Below are 22,697 nucleotides of genomic sequence, written 5' to 3' on the forward strand. Positions count from 1 at the left end.
TTACAGCTTGAACACTTAGCTACTTTTCGACATAATCACCATATCTGTCGATGCATTTTTGTAGACGCTGTGGCAGTTTTTGTATGCACATGTCATAACAACTCGCCGCCCTGCTGTTGAGGAAGTTATGAACCTCTTCTTTCTCCTCGACGTCGGAGCTGAATCGTTTCCCTGCCAAATGTTCTCGTCACCCGTGACAATTGAGTCCAGAAAGGTGTCCTGTTCAGCTTCAAGGCGGTGAAGAAATGCGCGGGAAGCATCAACTCGTTGCCGCACGTGGTTTTCAGTCAGCAAGCGTGGCACCCATCCTGCGCACACCTTCCGGTAGTTCAATGTTTCCGTTAAAATTCTGTGAGCGGTGCTTCGGGAAACCTCAGGAACCAACGTGCAGAGATCATCCAGGGTGATCCGCCGATCTTCAAGCAGGCTTTGCTCAAATTTCAGCACTGTCTCTTCAGAAATTGACGGTCTCCCGCTCCTTTGTTCGTCGTGAATTTCGATGCGACCAGCTGCAAACTCTCTACACCACTTACGAACATTTTTGACATCCATGTACCTCTCACCATACACTTCCGTCAACTGGAAATTGATTTAAATCGTCGCAGTGCCCTTTGCGTTCAAAAACCGAATAACAGCGCGCAATTCGCACTTGGCGGTAACATCCAACGGGAGCTTCATTCTCAACGGCTGTCAAGCCAAGACTCAGCGCCTCAGCACGTGGTGTGCTTGTTTACACATAGCGCATGAAGCACTCTTCATAATAGTGAGACCAACTGTCACACAAACAAGTTTTGTACTTATAAAAAAATAGGAGACCTTACTTTTGGGATTACCCTCGTAATTCACTTTGGGTAGTAGGTGTCCTTGTTATCTGCATATTAATCTTGCTTAGTACTGTGATAGTAGATGGTAGTAGAGGGAGACGTAGACAATGTAAACTCTGAGAAAATAATAAAAATTTGGGATATATTCACCAAATAACTGAAAACATTGGATGCAAAGTTGTACTCAAAAAGTTTAGCACTTGAAAGGAATTTGTAGTGGGCCAAAACAAACCAGCCAGCACCCTTGATATTATATTCTAAAAATGATGGACTAGTTTACGTGTTACAATACGAAAGAGTCACAAACTTGTTGAAGAGCTCATTTGCTTAGGCCCATCAACGTGAACTATTCACGTATATTTATATCCGTTAGCATGCGTAATATTTACCTCGAATTATCTAAAACATCTAGGTGCAAATTGCACAAAAATATTTAGGGTTTCACTTATATAAGGGGGAGTTAAATGAAAACCGAACGCCCGCCACAACAGGAGCATGTAATCGTTCCATTGGAAAGTAATCACTAAGTACATGCGTTAAGACACTGGGATGCAAGACGATTAGTTTTGTGTTTCGTAGAACACAGTCGGCCGCTGACGGCTTTACAAGTGCACCTTCTCCAACACTTCCGCGCCCTACCTAAACCGACGTGCACGCATGTTTTTCTTCAGGTCGCCAAAGATTTGAAAATCACACTTGGACGGTCCAAACTGTACGGAGGATGTGGCAGTGTTTCCCAGCCAAATCGCTAAAGAATAGGCTTCATCGGACTGGCAGTTTGCGGCGGGCGTTATCGTGCGACAGGATAATTTTGTCCGACAGTATACCTGGCCGTTTTGATTTTATGGCATGTCTTATATTCTGCAAAGTGTCTTCATAGGGCTGCGTACTGGTGATGGCGTACTGATGATGGTTCCACGCTCGAGGGACTCGACGAACAGAGGGCCTCTGTAGTCGGGAATCATCACGATCTTTCGGTACTTGTTTGAACAGCTTTGGATTTCTTTGGAGGAGGAGATGTGGGATGTTTCCAGTATGGGCTTTGCCGTTTGGCCTCGGACGTCGGAGTGCTGTCGGAAGGAGTTGCACGATAATTCCCGATCTCTCACTGCCAGATAGGTGAAGACTACACTTCAGTGATTTGGTAGGGAAACATTGCAACATCTTCCGTACAGCCAGGATCTTTCAACGAGTGATTCACACTTCTTTGGTAATCTGAAGGACGATATCCATGGCTGTCGGTTTCAGTCGGAAGTGTAGGAAATTGTGCGCAGTTGTGGATCCGTCAGCGACTGGCTTCATTCCACGAAACAAGGTCTCATTTCACAGTGGGATAAATGTTTTAAAGCGTGTGGTAATTACTTTTGAATGGAACCATTCCATGATCCCGATGTGGCGGGTGTTCGGTTTTCATTAGGCTGCCCCTCGTAGTATATCAGAAATAGACAGAGATAGACAAGACAGATTTTGTAAGCTGAAGTTTTAGTATGCACGTGCCTAACTGTCAGCGGTCACTACATCAAAAGAAATTTCAATTTTGAAGCAGTGCAACTTAACTCATCCCTTAACTCTTCACATACCGCAGTAAGCAATCTGTTCATTACTATATTGGGAGTATATTGCCATACGATTCTGAGATAACCTTATTGTATCTAGTGCTTGGTAAAATTCAGAACAGTAACTTTTTCTCATACAGAAAAATGAAGCTACGGCATCAAAATTGCTGATTTCACTATTGGGTCCATTGCTTAGAGAGCAACGAAAGAGCAGCTGGATATTAAATATTTCTTCTATGCCAACCGAATAAAAAAGGTCCATATCGAATATGGTAACGTATAAAACACATCAAATGGACTCTGTGGTGGGTTACTGTGCGGTTGAAGCAACTTTGATAACGAAAGGAGAATATAAGGTTTCCGAAACGTCGTCGACATATTGCGAAGTGACGCGAAAAGACATCCAATAATATTTTATTGGAGAACAGTATCTTCGTAGAATTATGTTAAAAACTTTGCCAAAGAGACAACACTTTGCTACCATCTACAGAATAAACGTGACTGATGCATTATGGATTTATTGAAAAACGGTACTTTACCGTTAATTCTCCTGCTTATTTGAAACATGGAAAACGTTTTAGCCGTACTTGTAGTCCAGTTACGGTTATTATAGACAATCATAACAATACTTTGTAGTGAAGTCCCATTTTTCCTATTTTGGAGAAAAACATTTACGTAAACCGCATAATTTACGATTTTCCTTGAGAGTTAACTTCCTATGTTAACATATTTTGTGTCGATGTCAGTGAAGAACGTTCACTAAACAGCTGATAACAGAGTAAACAAAATTTTGATGAAAGCCCTAAAACCTTAGGTAACGGTTTTGATTCCACACTGCCTTTATTACCTCTACTGGGGGATATGATTTTATACCTTTTCTTTTCAGAGTGAATGACGGAATGAATACGACGTGTGCACGAAGTATTAATCACTGAAATTGTGACTAACGATGTGAGAGTGAGCGAAAAAATCCGATTTCGCAGCCACGACGATTCACATACTTGGGGAAAATAATAATTTTGGAGCAGGCTGTTTTCGATATTTTTAAAAATGTAAAACTTAATTCAGTCTTTTCGACCATTAAAGGTGAATTTATTTGGTGATGAAGTTAATTTTTCTATATTTGCTGTTCGGGAAGATGTTAATCTGAAATTTCATGTACAATGACTTCTGAACGGGGATTGGTCCATAGAGGAAGACTGCCGAGTAAGGGAATCCATGTATGAAGCTGATTGGCTACTGTGTTATTCGAGGGTCAGAAAGATCGTTTTGGTTCAAATGGTTCAAATGGCTCTGAGCACTATGGGACTTAACATCTGTGGTCATCAGTCCCCTAGAACTTAGAACTACTTAAACCTAACTAACCTAAGGACATCAAACACATTCATGCCCGAGGCAGGATTCGAACCTGCGACCGTAGCGGTCACGCGGTTCCAGACTGAAGCGCCCAGAACCGCACGGCCACACCGGCCGGCAGAAATCTTTTTCTCGCTCTGGTATTGCACGAGGAATTTTGCGCGTGAGATGGGACGAGAGGTGAAGTAGTCAAGAGCTGTAAATATTTTGCTGAGACAATACTATTTTTCGGTAAAAATTTATGATCATTCGCCAATGACGGTGTAGTCTCGCTACACAATCCGCCAAAACTTCGGATTCATCCCAAAAGTGCTGACGTGCCAAAATTATTGGTTATTTTGGGTTGACTCTCTCATTCTGTACGCTGAGGTGACGACAGTCGTGAGAGAGCAATATGCACTTACAAAGATGGCGGTAGTATCGCATACACAAGGTATCAAAAGAGAAGTGCATTGGCAGTGTCGTTTGTACTCAGGTGATTCACGAAAAAGCTTCCAACGGGATTATGGTCGCACCGTCTCTGAGTGCAGAATGGTAGTTAGACGCATGGGACATTCCTTTTCGGAAACCGTTAGGTAATTCAATAACCCTAGATACGCAGTGTCAAGAGTGCGTCGAGAATACCGAATTACAGGTATTAACTCTCGGCACGGAGAGCAGCGACATTTGCGAAGAGTTGTCACAGTAACAGATAAGCAACACTGAGTGAAACAGCCACAGAAATCAGTGTGTGACGTACAACGAACGTATCCTTTAGGACAATGCAGCGAAGTGGGTTGTGGCAGCAGACGACCGCCGGCAGCGCCACTCCTGGGCTCGTGACTGCATCGGTTAGGACTATTGGAAAACTGTGGCGTAATCAGATGAACCCTCATATCAGTTGGTAATAGCTGATGGTAGGGTTTGAGTGCGACGAAAACCCTACGAAGCGATGTATCCAAGCTATCGAGAAGGCACTGTGCAAGGTAGTGGTGATTCAGTAACGGCGTGGGTTGTGTTTACATGGGACGAACTGCATCCACTGGTTCAACAGAACAGATAATTGACTGAAAATGGCTACTGGAGACTGTTTGCAGCCATTCATGGATATCATGTTCCCAGAGAACTATGTAATTTTTATTTAAGACAATACGTCATGTTGCCGGGCCACAATTATTCTGGACGATACAAATGAGTGATCTGTCGATCTAGGTGGCCCAAGTTGTATCCCATCGAACATTTATGGGACATAGTCGAGAGGATACTTGCTGCACAAAATCCTGCACCGCAACACTTTGTTTATGAAGGGCTATAGAGGCAACATGGCTCAAAATTTCTGGACTTCAAACGACACGTTGAGTCCATGCCAAGTCGAGTTTCTGCACTAAGCCGGGTTGAAGGAGGTCCGACACTATATCGGGAGGTGTCCATGACTTATGTCACCTCAGCGCATTTTAACTAACTGCTGATATACGTCAGATAAACACTTGAATAAATTCAATGATTTTGATCCACAAATTTCTATACATTGACCAAAGGATAATTCATTGGATTTATCGTAAATGTTCCTGATTTCACCGTATTTCAGCGAGCATTCAAAGCTACAATGGTGTGCAAAACTTAGGACAAAAGTAGCAGTAGTAGGGTATTCTGCCTTGCGGCAGATCTTGTCATGCGTTAAGCCTCTTCCACTTTTGTCTTTCCATAGGTAGTCTTTTCATTTCTCAATATTTGTCTCCTTTGACATTGTCCAGCATTTGATATCTTCTTTTTCCTCTTCCCCCTTTTCCCTCCACCATTCACTCTATTCCTTCCTTCAATAAACAGTCCATCCTCAAACAATGTCGAATCTACTTCTGTTTTCTCTTTCTGATGTGGCATGTTAAGTCACTGCCAACTAACATAACTCGATGAAACTTGGACCATACCTACAAAGAAACATCAATGAATCGAACAGAAATGACACTTTTATGCAAAAACAATAATTGCACTAACGTCACCTCTATTAAGTAGGGTCTCCTTGACATTAACATATCACTGCCCCAGACATGCTATGCACGAGTAGTTTACAGATGTTTTATGGGAAGGGCTATGTTGAACAACCCGCAAGGGACAGTTCCTGCAATTTTTAGATGATTCTAATCTAGATCATCAGGGGGAGAATTGCTTATCTCGTTTCTTATAAAGCTATCTCGATGTAACACCGGATTTCTTTTCCGCCAAGCGAAGCCCCTACAATGTAATCAACAGACAGTGAAGTTTCATGAGGCTTTTGGGAACACTGCCTTGATGCTACAAAAAAACTTTCAAAATATGGGATACCACTCCATTTATTAATTCAAACCGAAATTAGAAGGATGTGTTTTCACAATCTGAAACCAGTCTGAAAGCATTAATTGCAGTAACGATAACAGAGTCTAATTGTGATCGTTTTTATCACAGTGATGATAATGTATCATATGTTCACCTACCTTCGTAAGTTTTCCTTTGACTTATTATTTTGTAAACTACAGATAGAGACACGTCTTAAACCTCCAGTATGGCGCACCAGTTGGAACATTTTAGTTGTGTTTGGTTCTGTCGAGGATCTCAATATTTCTGAGGACACATCGTCAGCAGCTGGTGCCTTGTTTCGCTTGAAACTCAAATGTGGCACGTCCTGGCAGGTGGAATACGAGTATTATCGTACCATGACTTCAATAATCCATGTTTTCCTTATACTGAGACCAGTCATTTACAAAATGTCCGCCCCCGGTAGCTGAGTGGAAGCCGGCACAGTAGCTCAGCGTGTTTGGTCAGAAAGCCGGTTGGCCTCTGTAATAAAAAACTGAGTGGAAGGATCAACCACCGAACTTGAACAGGATGTCTTGTGACGTCCGCAACGACCAAACACAACGATCAATAACGAACAAAAAATGAAAAAAAAAATGTTGTCAGCGCGACAGACTGTCAATCCTGAGGGCCCGGGTTCGATTCCACGGCTGGGTCGGAGATTTTCTCCTCTCAGGGACTGGGTGTTGTGTTGTCCTAATCATTATCATCTCATCCCCACCGACGCGCAAGTCGCCGAATGGCGTCAAATCGAAAGACTTGCACCAGGCGACCGGTCTACCAGACGGGAGGCCCTCGTCACACGACATTTCATTTTTCATTTACAAAATATTAAAAGATTGTCCAAGGTGACTATTGAAATAATCTGAAACACAAAATCACATTACCGAAATTTACCACTGTCATCTGGGATCCCTTTCTACTGGACATCTGTAATAAAACGCTAAATAAAGGTGCCAAATTTCATGTGCGTTATCAGACTTATAGAGTCTATTGTAACTTTCCAGCCACCAATTGCCACAATAATTAGCTCACGTCTTGTGTCTAAAATCGTATAATAATCGTAAATTAACTACTAACAGGGACAGGAAAATTTCCTTTAAGGTTAAAATGCGCCGCTAATTCTTTTGCAGTTTCTTAAATGTGTTAAGACGAGCTTTTTATTGCATACCAAATAACATCTGTTTAGTAGAAGTACGATATCCTTGACGTTGAATAAGAGATTAGCCGCGCGAGTACGGATGCCGCTGGAACTGTACCTACGCACAAAGTTCCTCCGGACAAACAAGATTTTTTCCTTTGTCTTTTCCGCGGCTCTCTAGGCCACATAAATTTCGCAGCGCGGCCGTGACACCCGCAGTGGCGGAGGATTCCCTCTCCCCTCCCCCCCCCATCCTTCCTGGCGTCAACCACCCCCTAACCCCCCAGTCGTGAATCCCGTCGCTCTGCACCCCTGCCCCATCCACCCCACCCCTCTACCCTCACTCCTGGTTGGGAAGGCTGCCATATCGCGCGACAGGGTGCGCGGCTTCCTCGCTCGCTATCGCTTCCCCCCGCCCGCTTTCTGCTCCGTATGCACAGGAAGGCGGCCTGGATAAGAGGCCAGGGCGAGCTCTCCGGTCCCCCGCCGTCTCAGGGCTTAAGGTAGGGCGAGGCGGGCGCCTGCCGTCTCACTGTGCTGCCCTCCGAGCGTCTCAGACAACGTCTCAACATCCTAGCATCATCACCTTCCGAGATTCTTACAGATGACCGCCAGGTGACATTATTGAGTCGCGACTTTTCCACTGTTTTGAGATTTGTGATTTATTATTGTTAAAACAATGGCAGCTCAGATATTGGTTCAACAGTTTGTTTACTGTTAAGGAAACGGCACTGTACAAAAAAAAGAAAAAGGAAATTTCATGTATCCATATATACCGGGTGACCAAAAAGTCAGTATCCATTTGAAAACTTAATAAACCACGGAATAATGTAGATAGAGAGGTAAAAATTGGCACACATGCTTGGAATGATATGGGGTTTTATTAGAACAAAAAAAAAATAGAAATGTATTGCAAGACGCGTGAAAGATCTCTTGGGCGCGTCGTTTGGTGATGATCGTGTGCTCAGCCAGCACTTTCGTCAAGCTTGGCCTCCCAGGTCCCCAGACCTCAGTCCGTGCGATTATTGGCTTTGGGGTTACCTGAAGTCGCAAGCATATCGTGATCGACCGACATCTCTAGGGAAGCTGAAAGACAACATCCGACGCCAATGCCTCACCATGACTCCGGACATGCTTTACAGTGCTGTTCACAACATTATTCCTCGAATACAGCTATTTTTGAGGAATGATGGTGGACATATTGTGCATTTCCTGTAAAGAACATCATCTTTGCTTTGTCTTACTTTGTTATGCTAATTATTGCTATTCTGATCAGATGAAGCGCCATCTGCCGGACATTTTTTGAACTTTTGTATTTTTTTTTTGGTTTTAATAAAACCCCATGTCATTCCAAGTATGTGTGTCAATTTGAACCTCTCTATCTACATTATTCCGTGATTTATTCAGTTTTCAAATTTATACTGACTTTTTGATCATCTGGTATATTCCAGAAATTTCATTACGCCTCGTTAATCATTTTTTGATGTTGCTATTATTTCCGTCAGTGTAGTTACGGGATTCCATTAAAAGCCCATGTCAATCCAAGCATGTGTGTCAATTTGTACCTCTCTATCTACACTGTTCCGTGATTTATTCAGTTTTCAAATTTGTACTGACTTTTTGATCACCTGGTATTATAAAAATAGATTCATATGTGTTATGTGTATGTGTTCTGCGTATGTACGTTCCACGTCTGCTCCTAACCACGTGCCCGATTTCAAGCAAACTTAGTACACATATTCCTTACCGTCAGGTAACAATCGCTGTGGCGTTGGGAACCAACTATCTGCCATAGATCAGGAGATACGATCTCATAAACAAAGATATACGTAGAATACTGCCGTACTGTGCATGACCTTTAAATTTATTACTGCTTTTCTACTATACTCGCAACACATTTTGCAGGTAGTGTCCCCATACGTTGCTCAATGTATCTACAAAATTATATCATTGTGTGACACGTAGATCAGGAGATGTGATGCCATGAACACTGACATATGTGGAAAAAGGCAGCATCATGAACGAAGTTTTAATAGATTTGTTCTTTACTACCAAGACACTCCTACATTCGAGTCAGCTTAACGAAATCTCAGACTTCTGACAGCGCTCTGGCAGATTTCTGCCGCGAAGCGCAAGCTGCTGATGGCGAAACCGATAGATGTCTACAGGGCTATTTAGAGCTTTTCCACAGAAAAGCACTCCATCTTAACGCCACAAGTGCCCATCGGGACCATCCGACCGTCGTGTCATCCTCAGCTGAGGATGCGGATAGGAGGGGCGTGTGGTCAGCACACCGCTCTCCCGGTCGTTACGATGGTTTTCTTTGACCGGGGCCCCTACTATTCGGTCGAGTAGCTCCTCAATTGGCATCACGAGGCTGAGTGCACCCCGGAAAATGGCAACAGCGCATGGCGGCCTGGATGGTCACCCATCCAAGTGCCGGCCACACCCGACAGCGCTTAACGTCGGTGATCTCACGGGAACCGGTGTATCCACTGCGGCAAGGCCGTTGCCCCGTTGCCATAGAGACGTTTACAAAATCGCGTTGTAGACACGCGAAGCAGCTGCGTCTGTGTACAGAAACTGTCCGGTACTATGTCCCTTCATTTGCATACTGGACTTACACTTTTGTACATTAGGCATAGTTTTCTCTACGAATGATTCACAATTTCTAATGTGTTTTCACTAACACATGGAAATGAAATTTTTTGATACTTCGGTACAAAATTAGTTCAATTTTTGTTGTCATATCTAACAGAAAAGTGGCAAAATGAATATCCGGGCAATGCTACGTTTCTCAACTCACTGGTTTATAAACACCACTGCCTCGAATTGCTTCTTCACTTACTTTCGCTGATAAATCACCTCCATAACTGATTCACAGAATTTGTTGATGGTTATAGTGACGCTCCCAAAAATGGTTCAAATGGCTCTAACCACTATGCGACTTAACATCTGGGGTCATCAGTCCCTTAGAACTGCTAAACCTAACTAACCTACGGACATCACACACATCCATGCCCGAGGCAGGATTCGAACCTGCGACCGTAGCAGCGCGCGGTTCCAGTCTGAAGCGCCTAGAACCGCTCGGCCAAACCGGCCGGCTGACGGTCCCAGATGGTGAAAGTTTTCAGTCGTACAGTGGTGCAAACAAAGGAATTGTGTTACCTCGCAAGCTCAGAAAAGCACGAAATGTGCTTAGAATAAAAAATCGCTCATCCAAAAAACACTGGTTTGACACGTTCGCATGCAGAATTGCACGTCTTACCAAGAGAGACATTTGAATGATCACTTAGTTAAGGTGTACGAGAGGAACTTGGATAACGCGAAGAAACAAAGTATCTATATAAAACGATCTTAAACGTGCTGAAGACGATAAAACTTGGCCAACCTCTTGATATGAATTTCCATTTTGTAAACTAAACCCGCAAGCAAAATTACGTATATGATCTTTATACCTTCATGAGACTAAATTTTCTACTACGTTCTGCTGCGCCGAAGTAAAGGACTGTTTTACAGTATGCTTGGCAATATTCAGGATATGATACTGACATATCCACACCATCTGAAAAAGTTATTTGTGTGACGTCTGATACTGGACTACTTTAATGCAGAAATGATGCTGAATGTCAAAAAGTTACTTTAGTCGATATCCCTTCTACTTTGCTTCTGCAACTTCACTCAAATCCCACACCTGCAGTTTGAAGCCGATGTAGCGCTGAAACAAAAACTGCAAACAGCTGTAATATGTAAGGCCTTTTATTTGGAATCACAACCGGTTTCGCAGCTTAAATCTTCAGGTGGGTAAATAAATTGCATCATATGAGACCCAAACGTGGGAATTGATAGAAGACCCTACGTTCACTGTCCAAATGATAGTGATACGCTAAATAACCATACTGTAAACGTAAACCTTTCTACGATCTGACAGTACGCTCATTTCGCTTACTACAGTCGGCCAATGAATGTAAAGTAAATGTCATGTCTCCTATCCATCCCCATATTTGGGTCTCATATGACGCAATTTACATACCCACCTGAAGATGGGTTCAAACTACGAAACTGGATGTGATTCCAAATAAAGGGTAATACATACAGCTGTTTGCGGTTTGCATTCCACAAGATGTACTTTCACAGCGCCGGTTGCCCTAAACTCGAAGTTGTTTACTATCCGGTCAACAGAAAGGACTGTTGTTCCGGAAGTGTAATTCAGTTAAGCATAGGGAAATACAAAAACCAGTCACTCCAGTGAAATATGTGTACCTTTGGCCCTAATGTATCGGTATTTAGTTTATTTGTGTTACCAAAGGTTGGTTTATATCTTGAATAGGTATTTTCAATTGTTCAAATATTTCTCGTGGTAAGACTCACAGTTCTGCGTGCCACTGGCTGACACAACAGCTACTGGCATGAGCTGCTTATATTCCAAGCGGAATTGAGCGTTTGATGTCACGCACTTCTGTTGTAAGGGACGACATGAGCAGAGCAACCTTCAGCTGCGATATTAATAACTGTCAATGATGTTTAGAAACTACAGATTTGGCTTTTTTGCAACAAACAAAGATGTTAACAGACTAATTTTTTGTATATCGCTGTCTGGCATTCTGGTGATTGTAAAGGGCGAATACATCTGTGTTGCATACCACTTGGCGAGATATTATTAACGTGATGAAGCTATTAACATCCTTCAAATAAACAAGGTAACTGTATACAATTTTTATTTATTGATTGCAAAGACGACGATAACGACATAAATGTAGTCGTGTGGTACTACAGTTTTAGTACGGTACCAATACAGTACCAATATGGTCTAGTGCCAAGAAGAAAGCGACAACAACAACAAAATATGTAGATCTTCAATTAATTTCCAACGAAGTCCGACTGTCTTCTTTGCCGTAAGTTGACCCGAACGTAGGAGTGTCTATCGGAGGGATAATACATTTCCGTGGAATGAAGCTACATTTTATGCCCATACAGAGACGCACAAGTTTACACCCATCAAAGCATTTCTTGAGAAGGAAGCAACGAGGATTTTACGTTTCCTCTATGATGTATTAACTCGCGCAGGGATTTAGGCAAACAAATTGTCTGTGTGCTTTCATAAGGACCCATCCCAACATTTGCCGCAAGCGATGTGTAGAGCTTACAAAAATCTAACTTCTGGCGGCCCGACTGTGATATGAACTCCGCTCCGCTGAATAGTCGTCCAAAGTCTTACTGGTGCGCCACCTAACTCGGAAATCATGGAGACAGGCAACATTTATTACATATAAAAAAATAAGATGAAGTTCAATTTCATACACAGCAGGATATACATTACCTGATCAAAAGCATCCGAATATGTATTAGTGGACGTCAACTTGAGATGTGTCGACCATTCGCCTTTATAACAGCTTGAACACAGCTAGAAACATTTTCAGGGCTTCCTCAGAAGTCGTAACTGGAGAAGGTAGTGACGTTGGATACTGCATAATTCAGCGAAGTTGATATTCTAAGTCATTTCTAAGGCGTTCGATTAAGTTCACGTCAGGACTCTTGGCAGCCCAGTCCGTTTCTGGAATGTCACTGCTCACAAACAACTGCCTCACATATGCTGTATTATTACATTGTTCATTGTGATGCTGATGCAAACATCGCCCCCAAACTCTTCTCCTACTGCAGGAAATACAAAATGCTGCAAAATGATTTCATATCCTTCAGCGATGGGGCAATGAGCATACTAGCTGATTAAGGTTCAAGATCTAAGGTCAAGCTCATGGGCCACGGTCGTAAGCCAGAGGCTCTGCCTCCTTATCTTCAAGGTCAAAAGTCAAAATCTTCCTTTGGATCCATTGTTCAACCACTTGATCTTCTCACTTTTAATAATATCTTTATAATTAGTATAATTAATGACAGATGACCATTGTTTAATACCCAGAAACAATGATTTATCACCAAAATACATGGACTTGGAAAATAAGTGCTCATACGAGCCACTGTTCCATTACACGATATGGTTGTTAGTGCTAGAAACGCGCCACGGAAGAAAGTAAAACTGACTGACTAATGTTGTTGTGGTCTTCAGTCCAGAGACTGGTTTGATGCAGCTCTCCATGCTACTCTATTGTGTGCAAGCTTCTTCATCTCCGAGTAACTATTGCAATCTACATCCTTCTGAATCAGCTTATTATATTCATCTCTTAGTCTATTTCTAAGACTTTTACCCTACACGACTCCCTCCAATACTAAATTGGCGATCCTTTGGTGCCTCAGAACGTGTCCTACCAATCCGTCCCTTTTTTTAGTTACATTATGCCACAATATCCTCTTCTCCTCAATTGTATTCAGTACCTCCTTATTAGTTACGTGATCGACCCATCTAATCTTCAGCATTCTTCTGTAGCACCAAATTTCGGAAGCTTCTATTCTCTTCTTGTCTAAACTAGTTATCGTCCATGTTTCACGGAAATACATGGCTACACTCCATACAAATACTTTCAGAAAAGGCTTCCTGACATTTAAGTCTGTACCCGATGTTAAAAAATTTTTCTTCTTCAGAAACGCTTTCCAGTCTACATTTTAGATCCTCTCTACTTCGATCACCAACCCCAAATAGCAAATCTCATCTACTACTTTATAGTCTGATTTAAAGTTGTTGTCACTTGACGTTTGCGCTGCGAAATTGCGGCGTTGTCACGTCAAGCACTGGCTGGAGGCAGCCGCCTCAGCGCATCGCTACCCCCGGCGATAGAAAATCGTTTTAAAGCCTGTATCTTCTACAAAAAGTAAGTAAAAAATTTCAAACCCACATATGATGTATATCTCTATAATGCCTCTCAATCTGTGAAATATCTATTCTTAATTTTAATTAGGGCAAGAGTTACGTTAATTTGTTTGAAACCATTTAAATTCTCGATTTCGCAAACAGCTTCTGACTTACCACGTCATTACTGAAAAACTATTGGTGTCACAGCAAAGTATGTTTTTCCATTCATTAACAAAATAATGCACTCGGCAAAGAATCCTTAAAAGTTTTCGTAGTGCATCACGTTTCCTGAATATAAATTTCTGAAAACAGCATTTTTAAGCAACCCTATCAGTACTGAACTCGAAACAAGTATGACGTTTAAAATCTCTAACTCCTATAAATATTATGTAAATATTTTGAAATTTACGTACAGTATCGGTGTCAGTGGTATCTATAAGCATATCAAATATCTTTTCTTAATTTTAATTAGGGCCGTTGTTACATTAACTATTGAAGTGTGAGAAATTTTCGCGTCCGGAAAAGTTTTCTTCTTTGGATTGCAAATCTCGAAAACTATTACACACATTGAATAACATCTTGGTGTATATACAAAATGAAATAGAATTAAAATTCAGTCTTAACTTACCGTAAGGAGATGACGAGAGCTGGCCAAACAGTATTTCTTAGTCTCACAACAAGAATAAGAATTAATCGAAATAAATTCATAAACACACTATTTAATGGCAGTAAGTACACTACACACTAATCAGACAATGCGAAAACACCGCTTAATTCAGAGCCAGACTCAGTGGAATTATCCGTGTCGCTGCTCGTATTGACAGATATAATCAAGTCTTCGACACTTTGTTGTAAGATACCTTCATTGTTCCATGCGTCCTGTATCACTCCTTTCACGTGATGCACTACCTTCTGCCAGTCTTCCGAGGTCACAATTTAACTGCCTTTTTCAAAGGCGTTCCATTTCGGTTAATGTGAATTTCTTATTTTCTGCAGCAATATGCAGTTTAACCTGAGTCCAAATCAGCTCTATTGCGTTGAAATGGCAATGGTAAGGAGGCAATCTGAGCACTTTATGCCCGTATTTTTTTGCTACTTCATCCACAATGTAAATCGGGTTCTTTGGCTTGTGTTGCGATACAAGTTCTAATAATTCTGCCCTTGTAAAATTACTGTCGAACTGCACCTTATGTTTCTGTAACCAGCTAACAATGTCGTTTTTCCTCGTTGCCTTTGTGGGTGCTTTGTCTTGTATTACTGAATGATAAGGAGCGTTATCCATAACAATGACAGAGTTTTTTTGTTAAGTTCTGGAGCACACAGCCTTCAAACCATTTCACAAAAGTATTGTGGTTCATCTCTTCGTGGTAGTCGGAGGTCTTATTTGAACTGAATAGCAGCAGACAATTTGGAATGAAACCTTTTGAATTTCCGGCATGTGTTACAATTATCCTTTTTCCTCTGCCGATCGGAGCTGCCATACTTCCGCTGATGGTACCGTCTGTCCAGCCTTTTTTAAACTGTGTCCTGCATTCACCCACGTTTCATCAAGCCAAACGATATCATCAAAATTTGTCCCCACTAATTCTCTAAGAAAGCGGCATCGCCAAGCCGCAATATCTTGGCGTTCCATTAGTAACTTTCTGCCAGAGATGGATTTATAGCGGAATCCTAACATTTTCACGACTCGTAACAAAGACGATTTACTACCCTGAAACAGGTCAGCCGCTGTGAGGGTAACATGTAGTTTTTTGAGTGTTGGATACTCCTTCCTCCAATAAAATGCGTATATTTGACGACGAATGCCATCTTCCTGAAAAGAGTCAAGTTTTGTGACCCTCTTCTCCAGTCGCCTCTTTTTCCCAGGTGTCTCCAATTTAGATGAGTCACTTGAGCCTTCTTTCGTGAATTTCTCCTTGCAGATTCTTATTACTGATCGTTCGCTAATTTGCAGAGCAGCTGCAGTTCGCTCCACCACCTTATCCAAAGCAACGAGAGGCCCTCTTGCATCCCTCTCTCTCTCAAAATACTCCCTTAAGGAACACACGTATTCACGCGGCTGACTGCGTATAACGACGCCATGTCCGCCACTTTTTGGAGGTTTCCGAGAAGTGTGCAGCCTCGGCCTCCCTCTCTTGCGACTGCTTTCATCAGACATCGTAAACACGCGAAGGTACAAGTCACTCAAATCTCTCACCCGCACGTCTACAACGGCTCGCTGAGGACTGGCTGGCACAATGCCTTAGTCAGCTCGGCAGAGCGAAGTGGCAACGCAGTGCCAGCCGACAGCACCGGCTGCTATTGGTTTATTGGTGGCGGGAGCCCTGCAGCACGTTGCCTGTCAAGTGACAACTACTTTAAATCAGACTATAAGTGTCTCATTTCCTAATCTAATTCTCTCAGCATCATCTGACTTCGTTCCACTGCATTCCATTATGCTCGTTTTTATTTTATTGATGTTCATCTTATATCCTCATTTCAAGACACTGTCCAATCCTTTCAACTGATCTTCCCGGTCCTTTTTTTATTCTGACAGAATTACAATGTCATCGGCAGACCTCAACGTTTTTATTTCTTTTCCATATGTTTTTTTTTTTCGTACTCCAAATTTTTCTTTTGTTTCCTGTTACTGCTTGCTCACTACACAGATTGAATTCCATCGGGGATAGACTAAAACCCTGCCTCACTACCTTCTCAACCACTGCTTCCCTTACATGCCCCTCTACTCTTATAACTTCCGTCTGGTTTCCGTACAAATTGTAAATAGCCTTTCGCTCCCTATATTTTACCCCTGCCACCTCCATAATTTTAAATAGAGTATTCCAGTCAACAATGTCAATAGGTTTCTCCAAGTCTACAAACTCGGGAAACGTAGGTTTGGCTTTCCTTAATCTACCTTCTAAGATAAGACGTAGGGTCAGTATTGCCACGTGTGTTCCAACATTTCTACGGAATCCAATCTTCAGCATTCTTGTGTAGCACCACATTTCGAAAGCTCCTATTCTCTTCTTGTCCAAACTAGTTATCGTCCATGTTTCACTTCCATACATGGCTACGCTGAATACAAAAACTTTCTGAATCGACTTCCTGACACTTTAAACTATACTCGATGTTAACAAATTTCTCTTCTTCAGAAACGCTTTCATTGCCATTGCCAGTCTACATTTTACATCCTCTCTACTTCGATCACGACCCCCAAATAGCAAAACTCATCTACTACTTTAAGTGTCTCATTTCCTAATCTAATTCTCTCAGCATCATCTGACTTCGTTCCACTGCATTCCATTATGCTCGTTTTTATTTTATTGATGTTCATCTTATACCCTCCTTTCATGACACTGTCCATTCCGTTCAACTGCTCTTCCAAGTCCTTTGCTGTCTCTGACAGAATTACAATGTCATCGGCGAACCTCCATGGATTTTAATACCTACTCCGAATTTTTCTTTTGTTTCCTTCACTGCTTGCTCAATATACAGATTGAATAACATCGGGGATAGGCTACAACCCTGTCTCACTCCCTTCTCAACCACTGCTTCTCTTTCATGCCCCTCGACTCTTATAACTGCCATTTGGTTGCTGTACAATTTGTAAATAGCCTTTCGCTCCCTGTATTTTACCCCTGCCACCTTCAGAATTTAAAAGCGAGTATTCCAGTCAACATTGTCAAAAGCTTACTCGAAGTCTACAAATGCTAGAAACGTAGGTTTGCCTTTTCTTAATCTTTCTTCTAAGATAAGTCGTAAGGTTAGTATTGCCTCACGTGTTCCAACATTTCTACGGAATCCAAACTGCTCTTCCCCGAGGTCCGCTTCTACCAGTTTTTTTCCATTCGTCTGTAAATAATTCGCGTTAGTATTTTGCAGCCATGACTTATTAAACTGATAGTTCGGTAATTTTCACATCTGTCAACACCTGCTTTCTTTGGTATTGGAATTATTATATTCTTCTTGAAGTCTGAGGGTATTTCGCCTGTCTCATACATCTTGCTCACCAGTTGGTAGAGATTTGTCATGACTGGCTCTCCCAAGGCCATCAGTAGTTCTAATGGAATGTTGTCTACTCCCGGGGCCTTGTTTCGACTCAGGTCTTTCAGTGCTCTCTTAAACTCTTCACGCAGTATCGTATCTCCCATTTCATCTTCATCTACATCCTCTTCCATTTCCATAATATTGTCCTCAAGTACATTGCCCTTGTATAGACCATCTATATACTCCCTCCACCTTTCTGCTTTCCCTTCTTTGCTTAGAACTGGGTTTCCATCTTAGCTCTTGATATTCATACAAGTGGTTCTCTTTTCTCCAAAGGTCTCTTTAATTTTCCTGTAGGCAGTATCTATCTTACCTCTAGTGAGATAAGCCTCTACATCGTTACATTTGTCCTCTAGCCATCCCTGTTTAGCCATTTTGCACTTACTCTCGATCTCATTTTTGAGACGTTTGTATTCCTTTTTGCCTGCTTCATTTACTGCATTTTTACATTTTCTCCTTTCATCAATTAAATTCAATATTTTTTCTGTTACCCAAGGATTTCCAATAGCCCTCGTCTTTTTACCTACTAGGTCCTCTGCTGCCTTCACTACTTCATCTCTCAAAGCTACCCATTCTTCTTCCACTGTATTTCTTTCCCCCATTCCTGTCAATTGTTCCCTTATGCTCTCCCTGAAACTCTCTACAACCTCTGGTTTAGTTTATCTAGGTCCCATCTCCTTAAATTCCCACCTTTTTGCAGTTTCTTCAGTTTTGATCTACAGTCCATAACCAGTAGATTGCGATCAAAGTCCACATCTGCCCCTGGAAATGTCTTACAATTTAAAACCTGGTTCCTAAATCTCTGTCTTACCATTATGTAATCTATCTGAAACCTGTCAGTATCTCCAGGCTTCTTCCATGTATACAACCTTCTTTTATGATTCTTGAACCAACTGTTAGCTATGATTAAGTTGTGCTCTGTACAGGTGGCTTCCTCTTTCATTTCTTAGCCCCAATCCATATTCACCTACTACATTTCCTTCCCTCCCTTTTCCTACTACCGAATTCCAGTCACCCATGACTATTAAGTTTTCGTCTCCCTTCACTACCTGAATAATTTCTTTTATTTCATCATACATTTCTTCAATTTCTTGGTCATCTGCAGAGCTAGTTGGCATATAAACTTGTACTACTGTAGTTGGCATGGGCGTTGTGTCTATCTTGGCCACAATAATGCGTTCACTATGCTGCTTGTAGTAGCTTATCCATACTCCTTTTTTTTTGTTCATTATTAAACCGACTCCTGCATTACCCCTATTTGATTTTGTATTTATAACCCTGTATTCGCCTGAACAAAAGTCTTGTTCCTCCTGCCACCGAACTTAATTAATTCCTACTATATCTAACTTTAACCTATCCATTTCCCTTTTTAAATTTTCTAACCTACCTGCTCGATTAAGGGATCTGACATTCCACGCTGCGATCCGTAGAACGCCAGTTTTCGTTCTCCTGATAACGACGTCCCCGCCCGGAGATCCGAATGGGGGACTATTTTACCTCCGGAATATTTTACCCAAGAGGACGCCATCATCATTTAACCATACAGTAAAGCTGCATGACCTAGGGAAAAATTACGGCCGTAGTTTCCCCTTGCTTTCAGCCGTTCGATGTACCAGCACAGCAAGGCCGTTTTGGTTAGTGTTACAAGGCCAGATCAGTTAATCATCCAGACTGCTGCCCCTCTTCAGGAACCACATGTTTGTCTGGCCTCTCAACAGATACCCCTCCGTTGTGGTTGCACCTACGGTACGGCCATCTGTATCGCTGGGGCACGCAAGCCTCCCCACCAACGGCAAGGTCCATGGTTCTTGGGAGGGGTGGGGGGACTAGAACTTAGGACTACTTAAACCTAACTAACCTAAGGACATGACAAACATCCATGCTCGAGGCAGGATTCGAACCTGCGACCGTAGCGAGGACTGAAGCGCCTACAACCGCTCGGCCACAACTGCATGCACGTACTGCTTACCAGATGGTAGTTTTGTTATGGCTGACTCTCGCAAGGCTATCAGTAGTTCTAATGGAATGTTGTCTACTCCTGGGGCTTTTTTTCTTAGATCTTTCAGTGCTTTGTCAAATTATTCACACAGTATTGTGTCTCCCATTCTGTCTTCATCTACGTCCTGTTCCATTTTCCTAATATTGCCCTCACGTACATTGCTCTTGTATAGACTCTCTACAGGGTGTTCCAAAAAGGTACGGCCAAACGTTCAGGAAATATTCCTCACACACAAATAGAGAAAAGAAGATATGTGGACATGTGTCCGGAAGCACTTAATTTCCATTTTAGAGCTCATTTTACTTTCGTCAGTATCTACTGTACTTCCTCGATTCACTGCCAGTTGGCCCAATTGAAGGAAGGTAATATTGACTTCGGTGCTTGTGTTGACATGCGACTCATTGCTCTACAGTACTAGCATCAAGCACATCAGTACGTAGCATCAACTGGTTAGTGTTCATCACGAACGTGGTTTTGCAGTCAGTGCCATGTTTACAAATGCGGAGTTGAGAGATGCCCATTTGATGTATGGATTAGCACGGGGCATTAGCCGTGTCGCGGTACGTTTGTATCGAGACAGATTTTCAGAACGAAGGTGTCCCGACAGGAAGACGTTCGAAGCATCTGATTGGCGTCTTAGGGAGCATGGAACATTCCAGCCTATGACTCGCGACTGGGGACACCTGCAATGGTCGAGGCAATTCTTCGTGCAGTTGACGATAATCCTATTGTCAGCGTCACAGAAGTTGCTGCTGTACAAGGTAACGTTGACCACGTCACTGTATGGAGAGTGCTACGGGAGAACCAGTTGTTTCCGTACCATGTACAGCGTGTGCAGGCACTATCAGCAGCTGATTGGCCTCCACGGGTACACTTCTGCGAATGGTTCATCCAACAATGTGTCAATCCTCATTTCAGTGCAAATGTTCTCTTTACGGTTGCGGCTTGATTCCAACGTGATCAAAGTGTAAATTTTCACAATCAACATGTGTGGGCTGATGAGAATCCGCACGCAGTTGAGCAATCACGTCATCAACACAGATTTTCTGTGAACGTTTGGGCAGCCATTGTTGGAGATGTCTTGACTGGGCCCCATGTTCTTCCACCTACGCTCAATGGAGCACGTTATCATCATTTCATACCTGTGCTGCTAGAACATGTGCCTTTACAAGTACGACACAACATGTGGTTCATGCACGATGGAGCTCCTGCACATTTCAGTCGAAGTGTTCGCACGCTTCTCAACAACAGATTCGGTGACCGATGGATTGGTAGAGGCGGACCAATTCCATAGCCTCCACGCTCTCCTGACCTCAACCCTCTTGATTTTCATTTATGGGGCATTTGAAAGCTCTTGTCTACGCAACCCCGGTACCAAATGTAGAGACTCTTCGTGCTCGTATTGTGGACGGCTGTGATACAATACGCCATTCTCCAGGGCTGCATCAGCGCATTAAGGATTCCATGCGACGGAGTGTGGATGCACGTATCCTCGCAAACGGAGGACATTTTGAACATTTCCTGTAAAAAGTGTTTGAAGTCACGCTGGTACGTTCTGTTACTGTGTGATTTGAAGAGAAGTAATAAAATGAGCTCTAACATGGAAAGTAAGCGTTTCTGGACACATGTCCACATAACATATTTTCTTTCTTTGTGTGTGAGGAATGTTTCCTGAAAGTTTGGCAGTATATTTTTGTAACACCCTGTATATACTCCATCTTCCTGCTTTCCCATCTTTGCTTAGGACTGGTTTTCCATCTGAGCTTTTGATATTCATACAAATGGTTCTGTTTCCTCCAAAGGTCTCTTTAATTTTCCTGTAGGCAGTATCTACCTTACCCCTAGAGATATATGCCTCCACGTCCGTACATTTATCCTCTAGCCTTCCTTGCTTAGCCATGTTGCACTTCCTGTCGATAGTGTTGTAACTGTTTCAATTTAGTTGTTCCAAAACCAGCTCATTAAACTACCACAGTTCTTTTCAGTGGAATATCGAACGAGCCTCTGGAGGGGCAAAAGAGGACACAGATTAGGAATGAACGGAAGTTGATTAACCATCGCAGAATTTGCATTGCTGCCAAAGGATACCTAATGACAACTCCTTGAAACCTGGAGAAATTATAGTATTTCTACATCATTTATTGAACTATATTATCCATTGTCATTATTTTTTGTTGTAAGTATAAATCTTTGTAAAACTTTTGCTCTTTATTTTTACTCTATGATCATTCATTCCATATGTTGGAATAAATCACATGTGTACAAAAATTTCAACAGTGATCCATAAACATATTGTGGTACCTCGAACTCAATGACATTTTCCGCGTTAATCAACATTTCGAAAGCACATATTGTGGTACCTAGAACTGAATGACTTTTTCCGCGTTAATCAACATGGATTTCGAAAGCACTGGTCATGCGAAACCAACCTTGCGCCTTTCTCACATGTCCTCCCGAAAGACAAGGATCAAGACAGTCAGACAGACGGAGTATATCGAAAAATGTTTAACTTGTTATCACACGGAAGCTTATCAACGAATGTACAGTATTACGGGTGTCAAACTAAGGGTGTGACTCGATTGAAGATTTGACGGTAAAGGTGGCGCAGGAGTAGCTTCAGGCATATCCCAAGAAAGTCTATTGTGATCCTTCTGTTCGTCGTGTATGTTAATGACCTAGGAGAGAAATTTAACAGCAATATCTGATGGTGCAGTTACCTATCACCTGAAAAAGCTAT

The 22,697-nt window shown here is 42.2% G+C and overlaps 1 pseudogene; it reads right to left on the reverse strand.

Annotated features, from left to right (window-relative positions):
- Positions 1 to 9,583: 9,583 nt before the first annotated feature.
- Positions 9,584 to 9,701, reverse strand: LOC126238147 (5S ribosomal RNA; annotated as a pseudogene).
- Positions 9,702 to 22,697: the final 12,996 nt, after the last annotated feature.

Source organism: Schistocerca nitens, chromosome 2 (assembly GCF_023898315.1).
Source record: "Schistocerca nitens isolate TAMUIC-IGC-003100 chromosome 2, iqSchNite1.1, whole genome shotgun sequence".
Classification (NCBI taxonomy): domain Eukaryota; kingdom Metazoa; phylum Arthropoda; class Insecta; order Orthoptera; family Acrididae; genus Schistocerca; species Schistocerca nitens.